Here is a 26,933-nt window from a genome sequence, read left to right on the forward strand (position 1 = left end):
TGTATCCTTTCATGTCAACACTTTGTCCACATCAATCTCTTGTTCTGAATTCCCTGGATGCCATACCCTATGCATTGTCCTCTGCTTATAAGAATGAATGTGGGCAGCCCCTTTATGCCCCCCTGGGCACCTCTCCGTGGCTGATCTGTATGATAAGAAGACCTCTCTGTGGCTGATCTGTATGATAAGAAGATGGGTAGAAGATAGGGTTCCTGTTCCGAAATCTCTGCGGAGCCATGAAAGTAGAACCGCTAGGACGAACTGGGACTTCAAAATAACCTTTAAAAGTTGTAGACCACTTCCCAGGCGAACTGCAATCATCAAGCCCGAAGATGGTCTGCCTTTTTCTCCTGACAGTGCCGCTGAAAAGGCTATTTCGAAACCGTTTATCGTTGGTTTTTCTTTCAACCACAACTCCTGTAGACACAAAATGTCGTAACCACCTAAGTTGATTTCTCCTGGGGCCGTTAGATGGAGGAAACCCCTGGTGTTCCAACAAGCTAGTGTTCCAACAAGCTAGGGAGAGGAAATGGGTCGCAGGAGGGATGGAGGTCCTCGATGGTGGCTATTTGTGAAGTCTTGATGACAGTGCTTTCGGCAGCCACAACCATGTTTGGTTCTGTAAATCTGGTCTCCGGGGGTCAGCATTCTTCTGAACGGTTAAGTCCCGCACTAACGCCACCGGGTCCTTGTGGCTTTTGGCCAGACCTTTTAGTCAATGAAGTGAGTCTTCCCTTTGTGATGGCGGCTGCGCTGTATCTCATCTACCGCCTGAAGACACCCTCGGTTGCAGACCTTCCCCTAGTGAAGATGTGGCTGCTTGTGTGGTAGTTAGATGAAGATCTGCCTCTCCTTTTTGGGAACGAGAGCTTGGATTGTCCTCAGAATAAGGTCTCCTTCTATGCTCTAGCACATGACTCCGCTCATCATTGTGGTCTGGGACACATGTTTTCATTCATTTTTAGACGTGCTAGATCAAATCCTTGTTTGTAAAGCGAATCTGCCGTCTTAGCTAACACGACATGCACCCCCTTGGATGTTGTATAAAGAAAGCAAGATGCTTTTTGTTCTTCATGGGATGGTTCAACTGTCCTAAAGTCTTCAGATTTGATAGATCTTAGAGCTTAAATGCTATGCATCAAGTTCATCACCGTGCGTTTGTTCAGGACTATGTATTTTTGGTTGCCTGATTGTTGGCGCAATTTAAAGGTGGGACTCATCTTGTTCTTGGAGCACTCGTGATGATGAGGCTTCTCTTGTTGATTATTTTTGGAAGATCTTGTTTGCACATGTGCAAAATACTGAGGTTGCCTATGATGTTTATCCGAACTAGAAGCGGCGTGATCAATGTCCTCTGTCATTTTAGGCGTATGAACCCCCGAAATGTATTTAGTCGCTGTATGATGAGTGGGTGCTTCTGACGCAAACGCTCGCTGTGCCGACTCTTGTCTCTGTGGATTATGCCGAGACACAAAGGTGTCTGGCAAGTTTTTAAAACGGTCACTCAGCGAGAGGAAACTTGAAAGATCTACTGTAACAGTTTGTAGAGTAGCTGTCACGCTGTTAGAATGGTGTGCAGCGACTTCTGGCTGGTTGTCATTGTTAGTTTCAAGGTGTTGACTTAGGTCCATCGACTCCTTATGGCAAAGAAAGTCGTTAATAGTCCTAGAGTGTAGATTGCTGGCAGTAGCTTTCTGAGGAGTTAAAGGTTCCTTCAGCTCCACACCTTCCGCGCCATCAAGTGTGCCTTTTTGTTTTGTGTGTTTCCGAAAGATGTCTTCATGGTCTTCTTTGGCCCAAGTGGGGCTGGTTTAAGCGTAGAGACAAGTTTTAGGCACTCCTGGGGAGTAATGGCCTGGTTGTTGTTTGCCATTGTGAGACTGGCACTGCTGCCAACAGGGAAGGTAGCTGGCGTTGATTTTTTCTCAGTTGCCCGACTTGCCACTTTGTCTTTGCCTGGAGGCATGTCATCCAAACACAACACATCATTGCCCAAGAGTGTAAGCTTTGTTGGTTTAGATTTGTTCGCCAAGGGACTTACTGGCCCCCGAGGGGCGAGGGAAGAAAACTTTAGGCTTTGTTCCGCAATGGATATGGGAGTTGTCAGACAAGATGGTGTCTTGTGGCTCCATTTGCGTACTTAGGTCTATAGTTGTCCGGTCGCCTAAGGTTTTAGTGTTGATACTGTTGTCTCCAATGATATTCGGTTGGATCACGTGAGACCAGTTACATGAATCATTTTTGCGGCGTTCCAAGGCGTTGATATAGCCCTCCAAATAGATGAGTTTAGAGTTCATAATTGAAAAGGTATAAGTGTGATCTTTAAGAGAGTCGTTAATCGCTTCATACAGCTTGCAGAAAGGTTCTAACGCTATAGTAACTGAGGACATGATGGAGAGAATGTCAATTTTCTTAGATGGAGTATCTTTCGGGTTGGTATAAGATACATCACTTGATCTTTTGTTGTTCGAAAGTCGTAGAGGCGAGGATGGCAACCCAGGCCGAGAGAGTTGTGGAAAATTGTGCTGTGGTAGGAAGAGTGAAGGAGCCGTGTCCTAATACTCTTCAAGGCATTGCTCCTTCCTTTTAGGAAGCACTTGCATAGCACAGACTGGAGGAGCAGAGCTAATGGTGTGTGCATCAAATAACTCCCGGCGGCCCGGGTTTAAGGTTGGTAAGACTGGCCCATCTAAGAGCCCGGAATTACCTGTGTGAACTAGACTTGTGTCTGTTGAAGACTCTGCCTTGGAGTCAGCTTGTGCTTTTGACGCAGAAAGTGGTCTTGAGGAAGATGAAGGGCTATTGAGACCAATGACTTGTATAGGTGAATTAGAAGAGGCAAGCTGATTTCGTAAAGCCGGCTTAGGGTTGAAGACGTTGGTTGGTCCAAGACCCTCGGCTCCTTGGTCATAGTCGATTGAGCAGATGGTAGAGGCTCTGGAGGGTCGCCTATGTGCCATCTTAAATTGCTTGATGGATCCCGACCGGGATTTGATGAATCACTAGTTAGAGATGTTGAAGAAGCTACCAGGGGTTCAAGGAGTGCCTCCAGTAAATCAGCATCCAAAATCTCGTCTGGCCCATTTTGCTTTCGTTTAGATTGTCTTTGGAAAAAGTGTTTGAGAGAATTCTCTAGGATTGCACTTGTTGCAGATTTTGACAAAGGGATCTTCTTTTGAGACTTTTTTGTGTAAGTTCTTTTATTGTGAATTAACAGATATTTCCTTATGGAAGAAAGGCCTGAAGGAATATCATGCATGTTGCAAGTTGGTACGCCTCTCTTGGCTCCCTCTTTCCCATTCCAACGTGGACCGGGTGCTGCTTCCAGACACTCTGAATGAGGTGGTGAGGCATAAGTGTCTAAATTGAGGTCATTTGAAGCCAATCCCAAGCTTTCGTTGCCGGTACATTACGTGGATGCAGACCGTGCAGCACATAATGGCAAAGGTTGCTCGTGGACCTGAGCATGCACAATTCAATCCACCTTTGCAGTATCTTCATTGTCCACCATGTGGCGCTGTGGAGATACGGCTGCATGCAAATTTATGACCGATGACTTCCCGATCTCGCTGGTTTGCCTGTCCTCATCAGGAGCGTGGACCTGATCCTGCCCCTCCGGTACTATGGGGTCCACGGTAAGAGAACCTCGCCGGGCCTCAGGCCCCTGCTGTACGGCTACGGCCAGTTCCTCCGAAGGATTAACTGCGGCTCCGCCTACCTCGATCCGCGGCTCCCCTATCCGCCAGGAAAGACGGCCCCCCCCTCCTCCAAGGGAAAGCCTCTCCATGCCATCGGCGAGCAGGGGAAGGGCCGCTGGCGTCAGCTCAGCGGACCCGCTCTCCTCTGGCTCCTTTGGGTCTTGGGCTGCTTCTCCGGGACACGTCTGTGGCAAGACCGTCGTCAAGAGCGGTAAAGAGTCCACAACTACTAGCTTAGTAAGTCAGAGTGTTTCATGTGGCCAGCTGATCGGCAACTGTTTTAGGTTTTGTTTGTTTGTCTGGTTTAGAGACCAGCGCACGTTTGGTAGGTAGGTTTTGCAGCATACCCCCCAGCCGTTTTAAGGAAGATAAGGGGCCGGCTTGGGGTACTGCAAACATGTGTGGTTGTATTTGCTGTTGCAGAAGCTTCAGTAAGAGCATAGTCTATGCGAGAGCTGCGCAACCTGTGCTGTTCCTTGTCATGGTGAAGCGTGTTTAGCCGAGAGTCCAGGGTTTCGCCACCATCCGCCCCAGCTGCCATTAGATTGCCACAGACTGCCCACACTCACACCACTGCGCTCCGCTTGCTGACTGCAGTATTTGTAGAAATGGTACCAAAAAGTACCACTGTAGAAAGACAGAGAGAGACTGCCACAGTATGCCCACTCACACCACTGTGTTTTATTGACACTGGGGACATTACATTTTGTTTTGGAACTGTGGCTAACTTACTGGAAGAAGAGGGAAAACAATGAAACCAGGAATACCGTTGGTGCTATTATTGTTTCTGAAAATTGAAAGTGGATTTTTTTTGGAACATTTTAAAGTTGACTTTGAATCCTGGGAAAGGGACCTTACCGAGGACAGGAGACGGTCATTCAGACATTGGGCCTCATTACGAGTGTGGCGGTAAGGGGTTAACAGCACCGGTAAGGATGCTGGTGCCGTTAACCCCTTACCGCCGCATTCCGAGGTCCCTTAGCGGGTCCCACTAAGGCCGGCTGGTAAAGCCGCTAAGGGACCAGGGAGCTAATAAGGGGCCCGCTATTTGCGGGCCCTTTATTAGCTCCCTCCCCATTCCCATTGAGCCCTATGGGGGCTCAAATGGGAATGGGGAATGGTTTTCTGAATGGGGTTTTACCGGGTCCTCCAAGGTTGGAATGACCCGGTAAGTCCCCATTCAGAGAACCCAGACCCGGACACACATTTGGAGGCAGCCATGGTGCTAATAGCACCATGGCTGCCTCCAAACTCTTAACGACCCCCATTGTGTTAATATTGTTTGTTATATTGTGTTGCCACATATTTCCTTTGTGTTTGTTGTTTGGTGTGAGGGCCAGTTATCCTATATTAGAGAATGTTCCCTTAGTGTTAGTTAGGTAGGGAATTCCTTAGTAAGATAGGGAGGCGTTCTTTTGAGTATATTTTATACTTTTTAATAATTTATATTTTATACTTAATTGAGACCTTTGGGGGCTCACCGGCACCTCCCTAGGCAGGAGATAATCCTGTGTTGGAAAGGCCACCGTCATAGCGTGCTCCGCTCCTTGAAAAGAACAAAGTGTCAGGAATGCTTTGTTTTACCGTCTGGCCCGTATCCTGTCAGGTCACCTGCGTCCGTGCTCCAGCTCTCCTCGGCCCGTGCCTGCGACGCCAACAATCACCCACAGGCAGCACGGGCCGGGGAGGAACTTAAGTAGCAACTCAACGTGAGCCGGCACACCTGCTCCAAATGGTCACCGGAATCATGGGAAATGTAGTCTTTCCCCATTCCACACAGCGCCGTTTTATTTCAGAGCTGCCAGAACAGTGCAGCCCTCATTTCCTTACATATTCTGACTCTGCGTATGTCACCTCCACTGTACATTCAGGGTTATCAAGGTGGCAGAGAAGAGGGTTTATGAGGTCTGATGGTACCCCTGTCCAGCATACTGTGCTGCTATCCTGACTAATGGAAGTGTTAACTTTGTCTGCAGAAACCGGTTTAGTTTAAATGTGCTGCACACAATAACCATACTAATCCAATAGCTCTGGCGAATGATGCTGCAGACAAGGCTGCGGAGGAAGCAACGTATTTACCGTTTACAGATTCCACAAACAGAAATTGTGTCCCAGCCGGTACACTTGCCAGCCCCATACACCTCAGTACCGGCGCCAAATAATACAGATGGAAGGGAAAGACCCTAGATAAGAACAGGAGCTCTCAAAAAAGAGGATTTGTCCTCTTGCGCATGGATTTACTGTGGAGAGAGGTATTTCCACAGTGGGGAATTTGTGAGGTCTTAAAATCCAACAGTGGAACCCACTTTTTTAATGACTTATTTGCAGAAATTACTTCACTTTTGGGAATCGAGCACAGGTTGTGCTCTGTTTACAGCCCTCTGGCCAACAGAATCGTGGAGGGGCACAATGGGGTCCTTAAGGTCCATTTAGCAAGATTGTGCAATTCATTGAAAAAGTCTTGGTACCACTGTCTTCCTCGAGCACTGTTTTATTTGAGGAATCCGGCAGGAAACTATTTGAGCCCCCATTAAATCGTTACTGGGCACAGGCTACACACACCTCCCGTCTACACGCATGGCATCAGACACACACAAGACCGTGGAGGTCCTATGAGAGGAGTTTAGGGGGTACCTTAGGGCTTTAACCAAAAGTGTTCAGATGATAGTTTCACAGGTTGTGTCTTCTCACTAACAGACTACAGGATAAAATGGCGAGGAAACCGACGAGCAACGCAAGCCACAGCTGCTCCCGGGAGACTGCATCTTCATCCCGACCTTTGTGCGCTTTTGGAATGAGCAGCGTTTCCATGGGCCGCACCACATTGTTTACGCAGCTCCGACTGCTGTGAAGGTGGAGGGCGACAAAAAGTGGTTTCACCTTAGTGTTGCCCAAAGGGATACCGGCGCCCCTCCACCAGCACAGGAGCAGGCACAAAGTTAAGTATGCCCATGGGATCTGCCGCTCATTCAGTGGAAAAGTGGGTGTGAATGAAGGTCTGGGACTTAGAAAAAGAAGACTTGTTTAAATGTATGTGTGTTAAAATGTGTGCTTTTGCGGTCTTTATGGTCCTCTTGTCATCATGTCCGAAGATGGCAACAAGTGTAATTATAGAAAGTTCAAATTATCTAGTTTTATGGAACTCAAAGAAGTATTGTCAAGAGAAGTGTTGATATTGATTTTCGGAATAATGGGGGATGATGAAGTAGATTCCACACCAAATGGACATGGTTTTGGAGTGGATAATATATGGTATAGCCATGAAAGGAAGGTTGGGAGAGAGATATCCGTAGGATATTGCTACATCTGTTCCCTCATCCCCCATGCTTCTGGTGTTCCTAGGGTGTTTATCCCGAACGAAGTAGAGGTAGCAGATGCACTATGTCTAGTGCACCTAGCCTTGTGTAGGGTCCGAGGGCAGTTTAGAGGGCAATCAGTTACGGCATCAATCGTACCAATCGATGAAGACTGTTCAGATGCCGATCGTAAAGAGCAGAAAAACATGCAGTGTATCCAAAGAGCCCAATTGAGTTTAGTAGGGCAATTTCTTTCTAAAAACCGATGGGGTCAAGGGGTAAGTTGCCGAGCTGGAGGAATGAGGGGATTCTCAGAATAAACCAACAATGTGGGACAGTGTGGCGAAATTACTTGCAGCATTTGACATGGCCCAAATGGCCAGAAAAAACGGTTAAAATACAGACACCGATTTTTCTCTGTGTTTTTAGGGCGATGGCACAGTGCCTGTTGGCACAAATGGGAACTGGCGTTGCACGCTTCTCATTGCTGGTCTGGCTGGAGGTACGACTGCCCTTCTGGACAATTTTTGGACCTATGTATCGAATGCATATAGGCAGATGCCTCCAGCCTGGCAAGGTGTGTGCAGTACCTGGTCCTTGTCCGTCCAATGCCCCCTTTGTTCCCTGTGCCCCTTGAGCCCCCTTTATCAACTTATATGGACAAATCAATGGGGGTCATTACGAGTTTGGAGGCAGCCTCCAAACCTGGGTCCGGTCTGGCTGAATGGGGACTTACCGGGACATTGCGACCTATGCGGACCCGGTAAGTCCCCATTCAGTTAACCATTCCGATTTGAGCCCCCATAAGGCTCAATGGGAATGGGGAAGGTGCTAATAACAGGCCCGCAAATTGTGGGCCCATTATTAGCTCCAAGGTCCCTTAACAGGACCCACAGAGAACGGCTGGTCAGACCAGCCGTTCCTGCTGGGACCCGCTAAGGGACCTCAGAATAGGGCGGTAAGGGTTTACTGGCACCAGCATCCTTACCGGTGCCCGTAAACCCTTACCGCCCAACTTGGAATAACCCCCAATGACTTTTTTTGACAATGAGAATCGGGAACTATTGTTAAGCACCAGATTACTTGTCAGCAGGTCATCAAAAGCTTTAATGGACATTCCTGATCAGTACCGACTGTTTAGCCATACTGAAACATTCACTTCCAAACTGCAGCGAATGCCAAGTGGCTACAGGTGACCAGATATGAACTTTTACTATTTGTCAACATATCAAAGTCAGCGTTTAGTCCCATCAAGGAAGAGTTACAGGCACTGAGGCTAATGACTTTTCAGAACCGTTACATATTCTACCTTCTGACAGCAATGGAAGGGGAGTATGTCAAACATTTGAGAGAACTTGCTGCACATTTGGGCCTCCCAATGACACAGAATGGTCTCCTAACACAAACTATCGCTGCTTTGCATAAGCTCAGTGATCATGGAAATGAGGCATGAGTTACCAATGATTCATGGTTTGAATATGATCTGAAGCTGGTAGTAAAGATTGTTGATGACCAATGAGAACAGAAGAAAAATGTATGTCTTGTCCAATCATGTGAGAGGGGTGGGTTGCAATAAAGTATCTCGGAGGGTTTTAACTGTTGCAAAATTGTATATAATGTATCAACTGATGTGGTTCGTGGAGACTTGGGTTAGTTTGGTTCAACTGTGTCATGTAACTTCTCTCTGGACGATTGTACATTAAACTTGTTTTGCATACAAAACGTGCGCTCGTTCCTCAGGTGGTGTGCCTGCTTGGGTTGAGGTAATCCGGGGTCTGCCCCCACAAGTATCGGCCTTGAGCAGCAGACTGCCATGCGAGCTAGAGTGCCGGAGCGGGGAAAATTAGCAAAGTCAGAGCAGGGAAAGCGTGTCACACCACACAGGTGCGAGATAGGGTGCAGAGGGACCTGCTCCCTCCTGAACATTTTACTCACCCATGCAGATGCCTCAACACGGGCACCCCCATGAATCGAATTTCTCCACCTGGAAATCTGCAAACAAATTGGCACATTGACTTTGGCGGCCATCGTGGTGGGAGACCGGACGTGCGTATGGACAAAGGGGGTATGGCTTAAGTCCCTTTTGAAGGCTTTGATGTTTGTAACACCTTCCCGGCAAAAGATCAGTGAGGGGTTGGCCCAAGAAACCAGCAAATGAAACAAATTGAAGGTGAGGATTATAGGGAGGACAGAAACAGTCAGGTGTGGGTAATTTCACTAAGGTCATTGGAGGAGCAGGAGGACCGAGAGACCAGGGTGGAGGTAGAAAGGAGCAGAGCAGCACGGACAAGATTTGTTAAATGCATGTCCAAGGTGAGTATTGGTTGGCGAGAGAGAGTGATATTGGAGTTTGCGTGGGCGTAACTGGTGTGTGAATGAGGATATTAGGGGAGAGTAGAGCGTGAAAGAATGGTTCCTGGAGGAAGTGAAAGGTCATTGAGGGAAGTGGTGTGGGAGAAGTAGTAGTTGTGTGGTGGAGAAGGGAGTAGTTGTGTTGCGAGAGGGTGTAGTTGCATTGCGAAAGGGAGTAGTGTTGTGAGAGGGTAGAAGTGTCTAGTGGAGAGGGGTAATGGTGTGTATTAGAGAGGGGTAGTAGCGGTGTAGAGGGAAGATTCAGTGGTGAGGAGAGAGAGTAGTAAGGAGTAAAGATTGGAGATAGTCAGATGAGACGGGAACATAGGAGGGACAGAAGACAAAATACTCTGGGAGAGAGGAAAGCTGTTGGGTGGAAGAAGAGGGAAAGCAGTAGAAGACGAGGGAGAGTGACAGTGAGATAGGGAGAAGAATAGGTGAGGGTGTTAGGGAAACGCCAGGTATGGCCTGAGTGTTTGGAAGGCACCCCCAAATCTACAGCTTAAGTCATCGCGGGGAACGTAGTATAATGATCCATCTAGATTGTTCTCTGAGAAATATTTAGATAGATGAGGTGTTTTGCCTTTAGGCCCTCAAGGGTAAGTAAGAAAGATCTTGCATATTAGGGGTTACCAATCTCTATTGACCATCCTGGGGTTGAGGGATGCCTGGGTCAGAGAGGGAACACCCATCCCTAGATGAGGGAGAGAGACAGACTACTTTGACCAAAAAGCAAATAAAAACACTTGAACTGTCTTTGAGAGTTTGTGTGTTCTTGATTGATTACTTAATTTCATTAAGAAACCTGATTATTTAAATTAACAAAGTAAACTTGCAAACTTTTTCACGATACGTGGATAGAATGTGTCATGTTGTATTTGGAACTGCCCCATAGAGGAGCACCAGTGAAAGATAACGGTAGGCGGGTGTATCCCTGGTGCATACTTGACTACAGAGTTTGCAAGGTTGGGGTGGAGAAACCTGTGGCCCAGCAGCGCTGCCAAGAAACTGATGATCATCCCAGTTGAGATGGATTTTCAGAACCACCACTGTGGGAGGGTTCTGAGAGGCCAACCTATTTGATGAATGCAGTATTTGACAGAGCAGCAAGGCAGACTTCAGAAGCTATGTGGGTGGTGTAGAAGTACAATTACCCACACAGAGACAGTTGCTGTGGACAAGAGCAGCCCTCTTCCGAAAGGCCAGCCTCAGCTTGCAGACAATTAGTATAAGCAAATAAGGGGAGAGACACAGATTGATGGTAAATCATGCTTCCTGTTTTAGATTGCAAATGCACGGCATACAGAGGGATCAGCAGGGAACACAGCATGTTCAGGCAGTTTGGCACATGGAGCTCTATCTATGGTCCCCACCATAGAGTGCCGGTTTATATAGCATATCTTAGGCAAACACTAATATGTTTCTGTACTTTCACAATGGGGGTGTTACTTGACACGATATTGCAGACATTTGGCAAGAACTTTCGACATCTCACTTGTGACTTTGTGATGCAGCCCTGCAGGGACATCATGTTGTATTATGGATAAGCGGCATTCGTAGAACCCCTACGGTTATCTCCCATATATGGGGCTAATACTATATTTATAGAGAATAAGCGTAAGAGACGGTCTGACGTGTTCTCTGCCACAGGAGGGGTGTTGGGCATGTACACGATGCTGCATGTAGAACAGGCAGAGGGAGGTGACATGGAGGCTCTGAGGCCTAACTGTATGAGAGAGCCTAATAGCATTGCATAACATAACTTAGCAATCCTGCAAAACATAGCAATCCTGCATAGCATAGCAATTCTGCATAACAAAGCATAGCAATCCCTCATAGCATAGCAATCCTGTTTAGCAATCCCGGCACATCAACCTCCCGCTTGGTTGTCCCTGAACAGGGCGTTGACCACAGGGAGCAGGATTGGGGTATTATCTCAATCAAAGATACCCAGGTATATGGGTGACATGAGGATAGGGCAGAAAGGCACAGGGATTGCTACTGAAACAATGTTGTTCCTAGAGACAGAGATTGTGGACCTAAAAGTTCCTAATTCAAAACTTAAGCCCAATCCGTGTTGCACATTTGAAATGTCTGTAAATTGAAACTTTTCTATTTCAAGTGGCAGCAGTCTGGCCTCGGTGGGGCAGTGAGGCACTTGTCTATCACAGCATGACAGAAGGCAGCGAATAAGAAAATGATCCTTGCAAAGGCGGCAGTTATAACAACAAGAATTAAAATACCATGTAGAATAGACGAACAAACGCGGTGGGTCTTTCGGGAGGTAGTGTATTTGGGTAGCTGGGATAGAAGAATCCATGAGAAAAAGGATGGGTCATCTTGGGACAAGAAGAGTAATTGATAAGGAGGTCATAACACCATTCAGCAAGATTGAACGGGACGAGGATGAAAGTAATCCACCCGCTGGCATACATAGGAGTGTGGGAGCATATCTAGCGATCAGAGGCATTTATTAGGCCCGCATAGGCCCGAGAGAAATTGAAAAAGGTGTTAGTGTCTGGGTGTAGGATGGTGGATGTTGGGTGAGGCAGAACAAATACCGTGGTAATGTAAAGCCAGAGGGTGCAAATACTTTACATTTACTAAGGTAATAGCAGCAATTTTCGTAGCTTCAGCAGTCCAACCCTGCGCAGATCGGGGCCTTCTGCCCAAAAGTTCCAAAGAGTGTGAATCGTTACAGGACCCGGTATACAGGAGAGATGATGATGCAAAAGTTCAGGATCCCTGCCAGGATGATGATAGATGCATAGAGCTGGAAGAAATCAGCAGCAATGCAAACCCCCTCAGCTGGGGCACTTATGCACCTACACTTCAGGTGCGAAGTGTTATTGTGGCTGCTTGGTGACAAAAACCTTTGAGAGCGATGGGCCACCCGCAGGAGACAAGGGTAGCAAACACTTTTGAAAGCAATGGTTATCCCATATGAGACTGGGGTAGCAACCCTTTGAGAGCAATGGTTCACCTTCTGATGTCAGGTGAAATGGTGGCTGCACCCCTCAAATTGTACCTTGGGAGAGGTAGCAGAACTTCGTCGTCGAGGAATGCTGGAGGCAGAGTCACCTGTGTTTTAGCTGCTGGGACCCAGTTGGCTGCTGAAGAGGGGTCTTTTTCTCCTGTACCCCTGCAGATTGCAGCTTTGCTGTGTCTTTGGTGATGGCGGACAACGGGTTGTCTTTGTCTTGGACTTCTTGCTGTTTATCGTCGTTGAGTGGAGGTGCTGCTTTCACACACTGGCTGGCGTGGACTGCGGTGTGGTTTGTCAGGAACTTTCCAGCGAGGATGCAGGGATTATTTTCGCTGATGTACTTTCAAGACCACCCAATCTCCCGGCAGAGGGAGTACTAGTCTGTGAAAAGAGTGGAAGAGATGACATGCTTGATACCCTCTGCTTGAGGTGATATTCGGTACTGGGGCACATGTGGGAGAGGCACCCTTGCATTGAGAGTAATGCAAACAGGTTAAGCAGAGAGAATGTGTCCTACCTTATTGGCCTGTGCTGACCAGAGGGCCACTGGCACTGAAGCAATTAGATGTTGCACCTGTGTAGCCTGTGCGGGTGTTAGTAGAGAAGGAGGTTCCTCATGATTGGGCTGTTGGAGGAAAAACCAACATTCAACTTGCCTAGATTGTGGAACCACTAGATAAGTACCATCAGGAGGACAATAAATTGTATAATGCATCTTGCATAGCAGATCAATACCGAACACATTAGTAGGTGAGCAAGAACTTAACAGAAAGGTGTGGTGTTAAGTGATGGGACCAATGGAAACAGACAATTCAGGTTATATCAGGTGTGGGATAGTGGTGCCAGATATGCCAACAGCATTGACAATTTCCTCAGAGACATCCACATTTAGAAATCCAGCGGCTCGCAGCGTGGCACGCCTGGCACCAGTGTCAAGTAGTCCAGTGGTAGTAAAGCAGCAGACGGCACATCAGGGTCCTGAGATCTTAATGTCCCGGTAGCCCCCGTAATGAGGAGGTGGGGCAGGTGGTGTGGGTGTAGAATAGCAAATAGAACTGTTAGGAGGAATGAAATAATTTTGAGTAGTAGTGGGACCATTTTGCCGTGGTCTGGAACTTTTGGTAGGACATTTTCAATATAGATAGAGAGGGTGCCCTGGCAGGGGTTGCTGGGCAGGCAAAAATGGGTGTGCAAAAATCAGCTGTGTCTAGTGGCCCTGGTGAAAAGATGGTGGAGGATTCTTTTGCGCATTGGGCTGGTGTGAGGTACCCGGGTGTCCCCAGCCCCCAGAGTCGTTCTTTTGGTGAGCCTGTTGTATCTGCAAAGCCCTGAGGTGGGGGAAGTCCCATCTTGCTCCTGGCGTTTGAGTTTGTCATAAAAAATCTTGAGCTGATGCTTGTGCTTGTGCTCTTGTGTTTTTTTCAATCGATTCTAAGCCCCTCCCGCCACCCACCTGAACATTTTATCGTTCGAAATTTCCAGAAGTAGACCAGTCACAAAAAACTTCGGAAAAGAAACAGTCAGTCTAAATAGGCAGTCATATGGTATGCACATTGGTTCGGTTTGAAAGATCCAATCTTTGCCCAGTCAAATTCCACTGAGTATTTACTTTGATGAGGGCGGTAAGAGAGGTAATATTAGCAGTAATAGCCTCACATTCCGCTCGTATGTCAGTCCTTTGCAGTTTGTCCATTATTTGTTTTTGTATAAAGTGTCTTTGAGCACAGCTCCTAGAAGCTGTTTAAGGCGCCTCAATGGTGGGATCATAACAGGCAATCACTGTGTCCAAATGTTCCATGAAAGCAGTGGTGATTGTCAGGCAACGTGGGGAATTGTTCCAAGTCAGTGGAGCTCTAGGAAGTGCAAATCCTCATAGGTTCTGCATCAGTATTAGCCTGAGGGAAGGTGCGCATATGCATAAGGGTGGATGGAGCGAAGTATGTTGAGGCGTCCACAGTGTGTAGCGAGGGTTGCTCAGACATAAATGAATGTGACAATTGAATATCTTGCCTGGTAAGTTGTCCTGACCTGGAGATAACAGCGTAGGAGTCGGACAGTGCCCGCAAGTCCTCCATGTATTTCTGGCAGGTTGAGTCAGACATACACCTGTAGGACTGGGGGGTAGGCAGGGGAGTGGATGCAGATTGGGGTGGAAACCTACTTTGCTGGGAGCGCGTCCAGAGTGGTGTGTAAATAGAGGCCACTGGCAGTGGAAATGGAGGCAGGGCAGGGGGGGGAAAATTAGGTGTGCGGACCCATAAGTGAGGCAAGCATGGTGCTAGTAATAGGTCAACAGGTGGTGCTGTAGGTGTTTCTGAAAGGGATTCTTTAACAGTGTCTGCATAAACGCTTGGGCATAATCCTGTTTTGTGTTTACTGTTTGGCCGCCCGTCCTTTGAACAAGGCTGGTACTGCTCTAATTCTTTCTCTTACTTAGCCTGAGCATTCTTAAGCAATATAGTCTGACTGTCCGACAATCTGCCCATAGACACTTTGTACAATGGTGAAATATGCTGACCAATGACCAAAAGTAATCTTTTACTTTCTTTGTTCAAAAGCCCTGCGCAAGACAAAAAGGTGATCCACATGAAACAACCCCGCAAGTGGCCACTGAAAGTCCTTTTGAACCTGCATCCAAACATTCCACATATTTACTGGTGAATTCCCCATATGCTCAAAACACAAAGACAACATCAGCCCCTACTAGTAAGTGTTGTTGTGAAAATCTCAGAGCTCCTTGCTAAGTCTAGAAATTAAGATTGTGAAGACACAAAGGGAGGTAGACCTACAGGTACTGCAGATCAAACAGGAGCGGTCGAACACAAAAGGCAGACGGGAGCAAGCAAGCATTGATGGATTGCTGAATATAAGATAGTCATATACAAGAAGGACCAGAGGAACCGTGTCCAGCCTTTCGAGGGGATTGCTCCTCTGACGTATTCCATATCTATGACAATAATCAGCACAGCTGTGTTGCTTCTGAAAATTTTCGGCATCTGCATCCTGCGTCGATGACGTCGATACGCTGTCCTCGAGGGCCTCCGTCGAGCCGACGTCACCGGATGTTATAAGTAGGACGCATGACGCCCGTAGCCTCAGTTCCATTTTTTCCACGAACGTGTTCGTTTCGGAGATCTCGGTGCTCCTCGGATCTACTGAATCCTGTTCTTTCGGTTGTTTCGAACCTGTTTGTTTGTGTATTGATATGTCTTCGGCTTATTCCACCCCGCGGTCGGGTTTTAAGAAGTGTCGGGTGTGCGGGTCCAAGATGTCGTTGACGGACACGCACAACGCTTGCCTCTGGTGCCTCGGGGAGGACCACGATACGGATGACTGTGTCGACTGCCAGTCGCTTGCATTGAAGGCCTTGCAGGAGCGTGAGAAGCAGCTGTCGGTGGGTAAGGTGGCCAAGCCCAGAAGTCGCGATCCACTGGACTTTCAACAGACGATTCGAGGGTCGACTCTCTGCATAGTCGTCGTGAGTCTGGGGGGTCTCGGTCCAGGAGTCGGTCTCGCAATTCCTCTGCCTCTTCGAGGCACTCACGGAAGCACCGTCACAGGTCGCCTTCCCAGTCCTCATCCGAGGACACCGCCCGTCGGCCGGTTGCTTGTCCCAACAAGCATTCCACTCCTGAGGAATGGGATACCTTCCGAAAGGAGATGGCGATTTTTCAATCGCAGGGCTCTGGTCCGTCCGCGCCGTCGAAGGACGCCGACCGTGACCGTGCTAGAGACACCGCTCATATGCCTTCGGGCTCGAGCGGTCGTCACGACCACTGGGCACCTTTGAGGTCCCGGTCGGACAAGGATGGTCGCTCTTGACATGCCCGCTCCAGGTCCCGGTCCTCGACGCCCTCGAGACAGCGTGAGCCTGTGAAGTCCTCTGCGGTGCCGAGGTTGTCGAGCGACTCTATCAAGGCTCCGCCTCCGAGGAAGTCGTTGACGCCATCCGCGCCCAGGCTGTCGAAGGACACGCTCAGGGCTCTGCCCTCGAGGCCTGTGTTGACGCCTTCGAAGTTGTCGGCGCCTCGTTCGACCTCGACGCCGATTACGTCGACACCTTTCGAGGCTGCTTTGTCGGAGGTACCCCGTGGCACGGTGGAACCCCGCAGAAAGGCTCTGGCCAAGGCTAAGAATGTCTTTGTCCCTTTTTTTCTGTGCCCTCTTTCCGCCCTCTGGATTTTATTTCTGAGGGCGATGAGGGATCTGAGGAAGGTTTGGTGCCTAAGGAGGTGCCTGATGAGATTTTGTTTGGTCACAGCCAGATTGAAGACCTGCGTCAGTCACTGCACGACGCTAGTGGTCTGGACACCTCTCCGGAGGTGGAGTTCTGTTGGCCTGAGCCTGGCACCCATGCCGATTCCTCGTACCGGCGCTTTATGTCGAGGGTCAGGGAATACTTGGGGTGGTCTGCGCCCCCGTTGGATTTTTTGCAGGATGACCTGACGGACATCCTCGACCAAGGTCCTCCAACTGACCCGGTACTGCCATTCCATATGGCTCTGCAAAGAAGGGTGGCTGCAGCTTGGACTGCTCCGGAGAGTCTCCCGGCAGTGAGCAAGTTTTTGCCGCGAAAATACCGTCCAGCCAGTACTGACCCCTGCTACTTGACAATGCACCCCACTCTGGAGAGTTTGGTGGTGCAGGCGGCCACGGCCCCAGCAAAGCAGGCGTTGTACCCTACCATCCCTCCTGATAGGGACGACCAGCGTTTTGATGGCTGGGCGAAGAAAGTGTTTTCTTTTGGGGGGTATGGCTTTACAGGCAGCCAACTCCATGTGTGCCTTGTCACGTTTCACGCACACTCTGTGGAACTGTATTTTGTTGGCGGCTGAACATATTCCCGAAGGGGAGGAACGGGATGGTTTTATTGCTATTGTACAGGATGGCAAGGATGCCATGTGTGAGACCGGTCAGTCGGGTTTGGACATGGCAGATTGTGTCAGTCGGTCCATGGCGGCGAGCACCGTGATACGCAGGTTTGCGTGGTTGTGGAAGTCGGGATTTGCTCCTGATGTGCAGGCCCGGCTCCTCAACATGCCCTTTGACGGGGAACATCTTTTTGGCAGCAAGGCTGACGAGAGCCTTGAGAGGTTGCAGACCTCAAAAGCTGCAGCAAAGTCATTGAGTGCTGCAGCTTGCCAACCTCTGCCTTTTCTTCCTAGGGGACAGCAATGGAGGGGAGGTTCCTTTCGATATTACTCATCCTTTAGTAAATCGAGAAGAGCTGCGAGTCAAAGGGGCCACCGTAGGAGTGCCAGAGGTGGAAAACAGGGTACTCGAGGTGCTGAGGCCGCTCGGGCAGTTGCCTCTTTGCCCTCAGGCACTGCCGCAGCCGTTTCAGCTCAGTCATGAAGCCATGTCCCATGGTTCGCCGGTTGGGGGAAGGCTGGCGCAGCATATTGTAGAGTGGCGTGCCATTACTTCAGATCTGTGGGTTCTGGAGATCATAGCCCACGGCTACGGTCTTCCTTTCCAGCAGACGCCTCACAACAATCCACCAGGGAATCTCTCTTTGAAGAGTCCGGATCCGCTCCTTGCGCAGGAAATTCAATCCCTGCTGGAGAAAGGCGCCATAGAACTGGTGCCTGTAGCGGAGAGGCACAAGGGATGGTATTCCCCTTATTTTTTGATTTCGAAGAAAGACGGGGGATTGAGACCCATCATAGACTTGCGCGTTTTGAACAAGCTCCTCAGGAGGGAAAAGTTCAAGATGGTTACTCCTTTCTCAAGTCCTCCAGACCCTTCAACTTTAGGACTGGTTGGTGTCTCTCGACCTCAAGGATGCTTATTTTCATGTGCCGATCCTTCCAAAGCACAAGAAGTACCTGAGGTTTGCGGTTGGTGACTCGCACTTTCAGTTTCGGGTCCTGCCGTTCTGGGCCATCCGGCAGGAAGTTTCGATCTCGGCAGTTCATCTGGCCGGAGACGAAAACGAGAGGGCGGACGCTCTGAGCAGGCAGAGCGCGATCTCTCACGAGTGGAGCTGGCTCAGGAGATTCTCCTGGAGATCTTCGCCCTTTGGGGGACCCCTCAGGTGGATCTCTTCACCTCCAGTGTCAACCGGAAGGGCGAAAGGTTCTGCTCGCGGGAATTTCCTCCAAAAGGAGGTTTAGGAGAGGCGTTCGTGGTGGTGTGGTCCTTCCCACTGCTGTACACATTTCCTCCAGTCCCCGTCATCCCGCAAGTGCTGCGGAGGTTACGGAGGTTCGGTTCCCGGATGATCCTCATTGCTCTGGTTTGGGCTCGGAGGACGTGGTATCCGGACCTTCTCGACTTGTCCATCTGCCCTCCATGTCGTCTTCCCTACCGAGACGACCTGCTCTCATGGGAGGGGGGTCAGGTTCTCCATCCAGAGGTCAGATCCCTCAACCTTTATGCTTGGCTTCTAAAAGGTTGAGGTATAAGGATTGGGATCTCCCTGAAGACGTGATGGAGGTGTTGCTTTCGGCCAGAGGCCGGCAACGAAGTCCCTGTATCATTGCCGTAGGAGAAAGTTCTGCGACTGGTGCAGGGTTCAGAATGTGGATCCTTTTTCATGTGACATTCCTGTAGTTCTGTCTTTTTTGCTTTCGTTGGCCCACAGGGGCCTGCAAGTGGGTACGGTTAAAGGTTACCCGGCGGCGCTGTCTATATTTGAGCGCTCGTCTGAGGAGTGTTCCTATTTCAAAATTCCTTTACTTTCTCAGTTTCTCAAAGGACTCACTAATGTGTTTCCTCCGTCACCTTTCCAGGTGCCTGGTTGGGATTTAAACCTTGTTCTGAAATTTCTTATGGGTGCTCCGTTTGAGCCTTTACATTCTTGTCCTTTGAGGCTATTTTGGGGGATAGGGCATAATAGGGATGGGGAAGGCGCTAATTACGTCACCGCAAATTACGGTGCCGTAATTAGCACCAAGGTCGCTTAGCAGGCGTTAAAGTGTGAATCAGGCGTTAAGGGTTAACGGCGCCGTTAAACCCTTAACGCCTGACTTGTAATGAGGGCCATAGATTGTGGGGCTCTGAGTGTTGTGATAGGTAAAGCAATGAAAGTGGGAGGCCAATCACGGAAATTTAGTTAAGCAGGAACTTTTTTCTTGACAATAAAGGCATACCTGTGCCTTTGAAATAAAGCATGTATGTGTTTCTGTGGCACTAACGGATGGCCCTAAATTGTCTGTAGCAATGACAGGGCATTAGTGCATAGCAGCAACAAATAAAATCTTGACAGTGCCCACAATAATCAAGAAAATAAGCACTAAGTAATTTCATTAATCCAAAAATTAAAAATCGCAATCACAAAGAACCCCAAGGGAATAAGGCAATTCTCTAAACACGGCAGGCCTGCAGGCATAAAATGAAAGACATCTGTCGTAGGCAAAGGATTTGTGGTAATGGCATACCACACGATCCTCTGAACTCTGCACACCACGGCTGAGTAAAACAGTAGCGGAGAAAAACACAAGACAACCCTGTCAGCTGCACTCACAGAAACTGCAGCCCACAGGAATGCACACCACTCTATCAGCAACATACCTCTGAGAAAGCACCCCTAATAGCCACCCAGTAACAAATGCCTCGGAACCAGTGTCCAAACCTGGGGGGCATGTGACAGCACACCTGGACCACCCTAGTCACAAACCGTGTCTGTGGGGTCGCACACAAACCATGGGCGCATCAACTCTGAAACCCACACAAACTAGAGACAGCATCATGTCTCAATAGCTCTAAAACCAAAAATCGACTTGAACAATTTACAGCTCAAACAGCCAATGTAACAAGCAATACCAAATTGACCAGTAGTAGACCAAAAGCACTTTATTTATTCTTACACAAAACATGACAAATTGACAGAAATGACATTACACGATAGATCAGTTGTTCGCCAGAAACACCCTTTCAAAAAGAACATCTCTCCTGCATTCTGCAGTTCAGAGCTTAACTTTATCATTGTTTTATGTTTGTCGAGAACATTTGCTAAAACATTTAACACTGCACATTAAACATTAAACAATGGCTTTGGTGTTGAGCTATGGCACCCTGCCAGCGCTTACCGCGTCTGGATTGTTCTGCACTGACACAGGAAAGAGGGGGGCTGACAGTGCCTCTGCTAATGCTGAGGCACTGCTCTGCTATCTTGGGGGACACCTATATATCTGTGCAGGCACCGAACTGTATACAAACTTGTAATCTGAAGGATCTCTCCGTACATGGGAAAAAAATACAAAAATTGTTACGCGCAAAATACCTTGCTACACTAATTCATGGGTATTTAATTTGAGCTCTACACCAAAGCCTGCAACCAGCGCAGAGAAACCAAAACAGACAGACCGTAGACAGACATGCTGAATGTGGCTGGCAGAGCTGAAAATATCTGCGGTGCAGTTATCTGCTCAGTTACAGACAAATACAAAACATACTAGGTGTTGTTGGGATAGAGAGAGAGAGAGAAAATACATGACCTGGCAAAACATGACAGAACATGAGCGAAAGGTTGTATTTACCACTCAGTCTGAGGGGATTCAAACAGGTTCACGGCCGTGTGTTGCGACAGAGATTTACCAGAGCGCCACTTCTCAATCACACCGCTGAGTCTGGCTCATTGCAGATAATCGGTGTGCAGCGCTATTTAACAGTGCCCTCTTGTATGATGAGGACCTTATGTAGTTGGCCTGCGTTAGTGGTCGATTGCATCCCTCCAGAACAACTCCGCAGTCCTGGCCAGAGGAGTCATGGCACGATTTCTGTGTTGGCCAATAGCGGCCCTCTTCTCAAGGGACAGCCTCAGCTAGAAGACAATAAGTAATATAATCAAAGGGGAGAGCGACATACTGATGGTAAATCACGCTTCCTCTATTAGATTGCAAATACACAGGATACAGACGGATCAGCATGGCACATAGCATGCAGGGTCCACAAAATGGGGAATCGCACTAATTTGCTTAACAATTCAGTAAGGGCCTGTCCATTGTTCCTGTAGGGCTATAGGCCTTATAGGATCAATGATCAGTACCTCCTGTCCATGTGAAAAGTTGATGAGGCCTTCACTTTGTACCAATGTTTGACAAGAGTTTGCAGCTTACTTGCTTGAGCCATCAAAAGGGTCAGGTGCACCACATTTGTGGTTGGTGATGTAAAGGGGGTTTCCCACCCTTCGTTCACCAGAGCTGAAGGTCCCAGGACTGGATGTCCAAGAAGGCATTTAAAGTAGCTGAAGCCAACCTCTTCTTGTGGCACCTCTGTATAAGTAAACGTCATAGTAGGAGTAGATCACACTTCCTCCTGAAGATCTCTTCAAGGGCAAACATCGTGATCTTTAATGTCTGAACGAATCTCCCAACCAGTCCATTAGTCTGAGAATGGTATACTAAGGAGAGCTTGTAAGAAACACCACCTTCATTTGACATTTCTTGCATATAATTGGACATGAAGTTAATCCACCTCTCGGGCACAATTTATTTAGGGACTCCAACTTGTGCTTCTCAATGGGATTACCATCTAACTGGAGAAGGTCTGTCTCCTTAAGCCTTAGAGAGGGACACTCCCTCTGAACCTTTCTGGTCCTTGCCCAGGCAGTTGAGTCCCCCTTCTGTAAGTAGGCTCTGCAGTTTAGGTTGGTTCTCAGGGTTTAGAGCATCGGGCATCACAACCTCTTCCATGTCAGGATCAGCTTTAGGGTCTGGTAAAACAACAGCAGTTGGGGTTGCCTTTTGGGGTAGAAGTTTTCTTCTTTTCTTTTCTTCATTCTGAAATGTTTTTATTTGTTCTGAAATTAATGTTTATAATAGACAGTAACATTTCCTTTCTTTCTGGCTAATAGGAGTTTCCTTTAATGTAATGATTGATTTATTATTAGTTTGTGTTTCCCCCATTGAATTCATTTCCGGGACCAAATTCATCACTTGATTGAAATATGGGAGCTACTGAGGCTGTGGTTTTGTGTGAGGTACCATTGGTGTTACATGGTACAGACAATATACGAACTGAGAGTTGAGCTGCTAGTAGGTATTTTATTAGCTGATGTAAAGATACTACAGTAGTATTATTGTTTTTCTTTCTTTTTATATCAACGGTTGATAATGACATCTCACCCCCTGGATGCAAAACGTTTCCTGATTCGCTTGTTATGCGATATTTATATTGTTCACAACAAACACTGATCACTTTTTGAATAATATTGTTTACATGTGTTTCGTACTTGGATTGTGCTTGGTAAATTATGTTGATTTTTGTATTTTGTGTATTTTATGTTGACTATTATTAATCATTGTAATGTTAAAAGGTGATACATTGGCGCTGAGGAAGACCTGTGTTCTGTAAGGTCGAAACACGTGTTGGCAGGAGCATATTAATCACAAATTGAAATTAAATTTGAACGTGAAGAATCTGTTGAAAACTCTCATTTGCGAAAAAGTGGAAAGAATACTGATAACTATATGAAGGAGAGGATTGATCAATGGTCTATGCACAGTGGTTGAACCAATACCTTGTCTGTTGTTTTACTGAGCATACCCCCGCTTTTTATAGTATTTATCTGTTCCTCTGTCGTTATCCAATCTAAGTCGAATTACTTTTTTTAACATGTTGTTACGCTCACCTGGTGTATTGCTCTCCCCAAAGTGCACGGAAAAAACATAAATCATCAACGCAATTACAGAGCAAATACTTTGAACGTAGACAGACGCAATAACTCATAGCCACGCACTCTTGGAAGATAATCAGCTCTTATACGGCTATTTATTCAAAGCTCAGAAGTACATAGAAATAACTCACAAAAATAATATGGACATAAATCACAGAAGAAGTAAAGAATTCAAAAGGAAATATATCACAGTGAGCGTAACAGGATTCCTCATCTCGCCCAGAAGCGGCTGGAAGACCCCGGGAACAGCCAGGCCGAGAGCACCACAGCTCACAGGAGGGCCGGACGTAAGCGTCCTTCTCCGGCTGAAGTCTCACCTGACCACCTCCAGGCTTCCGCATATATACACACTCCACAAAGGAGAGTCAATTCTCGAACCTTCTGGAAATTGCATTTGCGCAGTTGAGGAACAGCCGTCGGTTGCCAGCTGGGTCAATCGAGAGCTCCCCCCAAGAAGCGCAGTGCCTCCCTTCTCTAAAAACACGCTCCACGGAGAACAGTAACAAACCATAACAAAGTTAGCTTTCCCAGCAGAAATGTCCTTGACCGCATACCAGGTTTGGAAAGCATGTTTTTCTCAGCACCGTGAATCAAACACTCAGCAAAATGTGTGCAGCTTTTCACTGCGGCATGAAGTAAATATCCATCACGGCTCCGAGCGCTCCCAGAATACATTGCGCACCAGCGCCATTTTAGATCAAGCATAACACCCGGTTCCCACAGGGGCGTCGATTGGACCCGGACAGCTGCAGTCTCCACCAACGTGATGCGTAGTGCAGAGATGACTGTCTGGACTGGCCCACCTAATCTCATCTGCTTGACCCATAGAAGGAAGTATTCTCCTGCAAGTGGAGAAAGGGATTTAGCCACACGCGGATTTTAGTAATGGCCCCCCCCACTGTTCTCGTTCTCCCCACTTGTCCCCTCCGATATCCCCTTTTAGTAACCTCACCTTATGTTTTTAAATGATGAGCTCTCCATCCCGCGTAGATACCAGTTACTTCACTGGTTTGAAGGTACTGGAGGAGTTCCGGGGGAATATTGACTCTGGGGTTTATAAAGTTCAAAAAGTTCAATATGTCTGATGTTCACTCTTGTTCCATTCCCTTGTTGAATTGCAGCTGGGACCAAAAGAATATTGCCTGGAGGAAGCTGATGGCGTTCAGGTAAGAGTCTGTATTAGCCAACACTGTCCAGTAAAAGTTGCATGAGTTTAACTTGTTGTTTTCTCTCCCTTTATAGGTGCGGCATAGGAAGATGTGGCGCATGAAAGGGTTATGCCTCCGGTGGTAAATCAGGTAAGCCTATGGTGGTAAAGAGATGGTATTTGTCGGCTCTCTCGGCTCACCTTATTATTTCTTTTGTTTTCCCCCAGGTGCTGGAGTTCGACGAAGAAAATGATGGAGGCAGCGCCGAGTCGAAAGATGCTGTGGACTGGTGAGTATGACGCGGCGCTGCGACGCATGCTGGAATAATGTCCTTTCCAGGCTCTGAGACGTGCTGGATCCGGAATCAGGTAAGGAATTAAAATAATGTCCGCAATCTAACCTGTTCTCCTTCTTTCCCCTTTTTCTAGGAGCTCCGGAGTCGAGGTGGGCGTGGCAGAAGACTGGATGCTGACTTGCAGGCACAGTGAGCGTTACGCTGCAGAATGCAGAATAACGCGAAGCGTGTGCTGCTGTTCGGGCGTGGTTTAAATAGCCTCCAAAGTAGTTCCAGGTAAGAAGTTCCCCAGAACCACACCGGAGTAAAAAATAGTCCCTGTAATAAAATAGTCCCATCCAGGCCTCACGTTGGCTTGGATTCATTTGCAGCATGGTCTGCATGAGGTAAGTAATGTCTATGAGCCTGGCGCCTAAGGCGCCAGGACTGATTTCTAAGATGAGCCTGGCGCCTAAGGCGCCAGGACTGAGCCCAAACAGCCCCCAGCCGGGGCTGCTGGGATTTTAACAAGTATCTGGTTGCCTGCTCCCGGGGCTGATGGACTCGATCCGGATGCCCGGGGGTAGGCATCATGACAGCACTCCCCCCCAAGGCCCCTCCTAAAGTTGTTCTTCCCCTTGGCCCTGGCTTGTATGGGAAGTTCCGATGGAATTTTTTCACCAACCGAGGATCATGAACGTGGTCACTAGGTTCCCATGAACTTTCTTGTGGTCCGTAACCCTTCCAGTCGATTAAATAAAAAAGTCTTGACTTAACCATCTTAGAGTCCAGGATGTTTTTTACCTCGAATTCAGGTTCTCCATCTATTAGGATGGGTCAGGTAGTTTGGTTAATCTTGTCCCGGGTTGAACTGGTTTTAGAAGTGAAACATGAAAGACAGGATGAATTCGCATATTAGAGGGTAATTCTAATTTGACGGCCACCGGGTTGATAATGGCCTTAATGGTGTAAGGTCCCAAATATCTAGGATTAAAAGTCAGAGTTCCTTTCAGAGGTATGTGTCTTGTAGCCAGCCAAACTTGATCTCCAGTCTGGTATTGTGGAGTTTCACTTCTATGTTGATCAGCATTTTTCTTGTATTTCTCTTTTGCTTGTTTCAAATGTTCTGTTGCCTCCTTAAAAGCTTGTGTAATAGTAGAGTGCAGATGGGTCACTGCCAGCATTTCTAAGTGCTGGGGCGAATCGAGTTCTGAGGTTCGAGGATGATGTCCATATATGGTATAAAAGGGGCTTTGTCCGGTTCCTGAATGTACAGAGTTATTGTATGCGTATTCAGAAATCCATAAAATATCCTTCCAATTACCTTCGGTTTGGTGAAGCATACAACGTAGGTATTGTTCAAGAGTCTGGTTGGTCCTCTCCGTCTGACCATCGGTTTGGGGATGGTGACTGGTTGATAACCTTATGTCGATTTGCGCCAATTGACAACATTTCTTCCAAAATTGCGAAATGAACTGACTACCTCAGTCAGAAATCAATACGGAAGGAAATCCATGTATTCGAACAATGTTTTCGAGAAATTCCATGGCCAAAATTGAAGCGGATGGTAATCCTTTTAAAGGAATAAAGTGGGCCATCTTGGAAAAAAGATCCACAATCACTAGAATGGTGTTGAATCCATTACATGGCGGTAGATCTGTAATAAAGTCTAAAGATAAAGTGTACCATGGTGTGGGTGGAATATCTAAAGGTTGTAAAAGACCAGCTGGTTTTTTCTTCTGACTTTTGTTTTGGGCGCAGATGCAACAAGACAGTACAAATGACTTTACGTCTTTTCGCCAGATGGGCCACCAGAATTGTCTTTTAATTTTAGCTTCAGTCTTTGCAATACCTGGGTGCCCTTCCATCAGAGCATCATGGTAATTGGAGATGACTAGTTCTTGTAGTTCCTTGTGTGGTAGAAATAGACGCCCTTGATAGTAAGGTAAGTCATTGATGACTGAATAATCTTGGCCCTTTTTCACCCAGTGCTGCAGGGCTGCTGAATCGAAAAGTTGCTGGATTTTTAAATGAATATCTTCTAAAGTCTGTAGAGTAGTTATGCCAAGAATTCTTTGTTCTGGAATTATAGGCACCGGTTCTGGGTTCGAATATGCTTCTCCCATCCCTATTCGGGATAAGGCATCTGCCTTACCATTCTTACAACCTGGTCGATAAGTGATCACGAAATCGAATTCGGCAAGGAATAATGTCCCTCGAAGTTGACGTGATGATTGGGCCTTGGCTGTTTTTAAATACTGCAATTTGCTGTGATCGGTGATTACAGTTATGGTGTGCCTGGCACCGAGAAGATAATGCCGCCAAGCCTTGAAGGCGGATTTGATGGCTAACAACTCTTTATCGGTAACCGCATAGTTTAACTCGGGGGCCGAGAACTTTCTGGACCAAAATGCTACTGGATGAAGTTGACCGGTTTCAGGATCCTTCTGGGACAGGACAGCCCCCATGGCTAAACTGGATGCATCGGTTTCAACTGTGTATGGGAGCTCAGGGCGTGGATGCTTTAAAACAGGTGCCGACATGAATTTCAATTTCAG

General features: G+C 47.6%; 1 protein-coding gene across 2 annotated transcripts in view; it reads left to right on the plus strand.

Moving 5' to 3' along the window:
* The window catches only part of LOC138497518 (acyl-protein thioesterase 1), a 1,189,877-nt gene that overhangs the window by 435,604 nt on the left and 727,340 nt on the right, over positions 1-26,933 (plus strand). The gene's annotated exons all lie outside the window — the stretch shown is intronic.

The sequence above is a fragment of the Ambystoma mexicanum genome, chromosome 5q (assembly GCF_040938575.1).
Source record: "Ambystoma mexicanum isolate Mex_15411 chromosome 5q, UKY_AmexF1_1, whole genome shotgun sequence".
NCBI classification, from domain to species: Eukaryota; Metazoa; Chordata; class Amphibia; order Caudata; family Ambystomatidae; genus Ambystoma; species Ambystoma mexicanum.